The sequence below is a fragment of the Leptonychotes weddellii genome, chromosome 9 (genome assembly GCF_054177405.1).
Source record: "Leptonychotes weddellii isolate Sample4059 chromosome 9, ASM5417740v2, whole genome shotgun sequence".
Lineage (NCBI taxonomy): Eukaryota > Metazoa > Chordata > Mammalia > Carnivora > Phocidae > Leptonychotes > Leptonychotes weddellii.
The window spans coordinates 60,067,704-60,071,158 of NC_138377.1; the positions used below are offsets into that span (position 1 = coordinate 60,067,704).

General features: G+C 38.1%; 1 pseudogene; it reads left to right on the forward strand.

Moving 5' to 3' along the window:
• The first annotated feature begins 248 nt into the window (after positions 1–248).
• Positions 249–745, forward strand: LOC145723269 (large ribosomal subunit protein eL21 pseudogene; annotated as a pseudogene).
• The last annotated feature ends 2,710 nt before the right edge of the window (positions 746–3,455 follow it).

Sequence of the window (3,455 nt, forward strand, 5' to 3'; positions counted from 1 at the left end):
TCCAGACCCACTTCAAACTACACCAGCCTGACAGAACCCATTATCTCCCCATCTCTACCCTTGTATCTCAACCACATTTCATGACACGACTCACTTCTGACTCAAGTTGGAAATGAAGGAGTCATTTTAATTGTCCCCTATTCTTCATCCCACATTTCAATGAATAGTCAAGTCTCACATTAATTACCTTTTAAATAACTCTAAAATACCTTTCGGCCGGAACCACCATCTTCCTGTAATTCGCCAAAATGACCAACACAAAGGGAAGGTACCCGCTCTCTGTTCTCTAGACCTTTTAGAAAACATGGAGTTGTTCCTTTGGCCACATACATGTGAATCTATAAGAAAGGTGATATTGTGGATATCAAGGGAATGGGCACTGTTCAAAAAGGAATGCCCCACAAATGTTACCATGGCAAAACTGGAAGAGTCTACAGTGTTACTCAGCATGCTGTTGGCATTGTTGTAAACAAACAAGTTAAGGGCAAGATTCTTGCCAAGAGAATTAATGTACACATTGAGCATATTAAACACTCAAAGAGCTGAGATAGCTTCCTGAACCGTGTGAAGGAAAATGATCAGAAAAAGAAGGAAGCCAAAGAGAAAAGTACTTAGGTTCAACTGAAGCACCAGCCTGCCCCACCCAGAGAAGCACACTTTGTGAGAACCAATGGAAAGGAGCCCAAACTGCTGGAACCCATTCCCTATGAATTCATGGCATGATAAATGTAAAGAAAATAAAAGACCTCAAAACTGTAAAATAAATAAACAAATAAATAAATAAATAAAAATAACTCTAAAATACGTTCTTTCCTATCTATCCTGATTGTTATTGGGTAGTTCGTGCCCTTTTCAACTCTCAGTGGAAACTCTGCCTTCTAAGTTTCTACTCACCTCCATCATCATCCCTTCAGAATCATCATTTACATTACTGTCAACATGTCTGTGCAAAACGATGCCACTTCTTTGCTAAAATTCTGCCAATATCTCCCTACTACCAAATAATTAAAAGTGAAATTTCTTGGTGATTGCTTGAGGAAGCATCTGGCATTTCCAGGACTCTGGGGTCTATTTAGTGAGAGGAGGTAGTGTGGACTGGCCATCAGCAACCTTTAAACATAATGGTGATCTAGACTACATGAGAGATGAGAAGGATGCAATGGTGGGAGCACAGGACTCCTCCTGCCAAAGGAAAAAGCACAGAAACCTGAAGACAACTTCAGGAGGAATCAAGGAGGCAGGAGTAGTGACCAGTACCCTAAACACCCAAGCTGAATAAGTAGAGAAAGCCTTGTTTCCTAGAAGACTGGCTTCACACACAAAGGGGTGATTTTTTTTTTAATGTAGCCTTCTTTGTCAAGACCTAGCTTGGGTTTGTTTTCTTATAAATTCTATTATCTAAAGAGTATAATCAAAACTTCCCTTTGATCTTTTAGAACCAATATCCCAGAAATTGAGAATGAAAGCTACCTATAGAACTCTTATCAATGTGGACTGGTACAGTATGGTCCAAGAAAAAAGCATGAATGTTAAAAATTGCACTAGCCATAGAAGTCATTCGCTTGACAAGCTGATCACTTCATAACACAAATGCAAAAAATATAATAATAATGAGGTAATAAATAAGTGAAAGGCCCTGAATAGCCATAATATATGTTTCAAGACAATGCAGTAAGGTCATGGCATGTAACTAATCAGAGTCTCTCAAAGAGTGTTTTAACTTATTATATTCATAATAATTCTTTGTCTCCATTATCTATTTTCACAGCTCATAGCATAATAACAGAAGATCATGAGAGGGAGAAACTCTCTGAGGCAGGTTGCTGCAAGAAGTGACCTTAGAGAACAAAGGCTAGGATAGAAAACTAATTAGACATAGGAACTCAAGCATCATAAACTGGGGATGCTAGTGTAGAGGCAAATAACCCCAGTAAGAGCCTTGTATCTTTGAAAATGGAGAGCTTCCAACATGGTATAATAGAAAAAGCAATGGATTAGAGTTATAAAGGTCTCTGTTCTGGGCCTAACTCCATCACTTACCAGCAGTGAGGTCTTGAGTCTTGACATATAATCTCTCAGTGCTCAATTTTCCCATCCATGCAGTGGTAAGAATAGACTACAATGAATACTTAGCACATTTTAGTTTCATATTATGTGCATGACAGAATATAAGAAAAGTATTTTGTAAATAAGTGTAAAAAGTGGCATTTTATTTCATGATCAGAATTACTCTTAATCATCTATTGTCTTTTAAATTAAGTGTGTTGTTTAAAGAACTCTGCCATCCTTTTCTCATTCCTACAGATACTTTCTCCCCAGATGATCTCATTCAGTACCATGGTTTTAAATATTAACTATTTGCAGTTGACTAAAAAATTTTTATATACTGCTCCTGTCTTTCCAAATGTCAGAGCCAACTGCCTATTTAACATTTTCACTTGGAGATACTCAAATGTAATTTGCCTAAAACAGAACTCTTAATTGTACCCTTACTACTGTTTTCCTCCTATCTTCCCAATTCATTCAATGCCAATACCACACTTTCTTGCCCAAGCTAATAATGTAGGACTTATCCTTGATCTCACTCTTAACCACATACTCTGTATCCAATCCACCAGCAGGGCTTGTTAGCTCCACCTTTGAAAGTTATTTTGAGTCCATCAACTTCTGTCCATTTCCATTGCTACCGCCCTCGCAAAGCCTAGGAAGCCAGCCTCATTTTTCACCAACACTACCATAACAGCTCCTAAATGCTAGCTTGGTTTCTTGGTGACAGTTTCAAGACCATAAATTAGATCAGATCATGTCACACTTCTTTCTACCTAATCCCAGGTTTCCCATCATACTTAGATAAAGTTGAAGCTTTTTACTCTGGCCCACAAGGCTCTGCACAGTCTGGCCTTTGTCTTTCTCTACAACCTCATTTCCTATCACCTCACCTGCGATTATGTTCCATTTACACTGGCCTTGTTTCCCTTCCTCAAACGCATGTGACCTCAAACACATTATTCTGATTGGCCGGCCTGAGTGACATAGTCACTCGTATGGAGGAAAGATTCAGCCAAGTGATTAACATGTCTATTGCTGTACGAACCTGATGGATTTGTCATCATCAATATAGCCTGTGCCATCAAATACTACTTAAATGTTCAAGTGAAAGAGAGCCAATAAAAAATTACATGGTTAAAATTACATTTTGATTCAAAATCAATAGATACAGGTACAGTCAACATAAGCTTCTAGTTAGGTACTTAAGTGGGCTAATACAGTCCTGTGGAATTAGGGTACTAAGTTATGTCCAAGGATCATCTAATCATCGTTGACTAGTAAAACATGTCTGTTTTATTTTAATCTTTGTGAAGAGTTGCCCAGATTGTGGTCCTGTAGTTTTGAAACACAGAAAGAAGTGTCAGCGTTGTTTATGGCACTTGAAGTTACAAAATCTTTTTAATAGT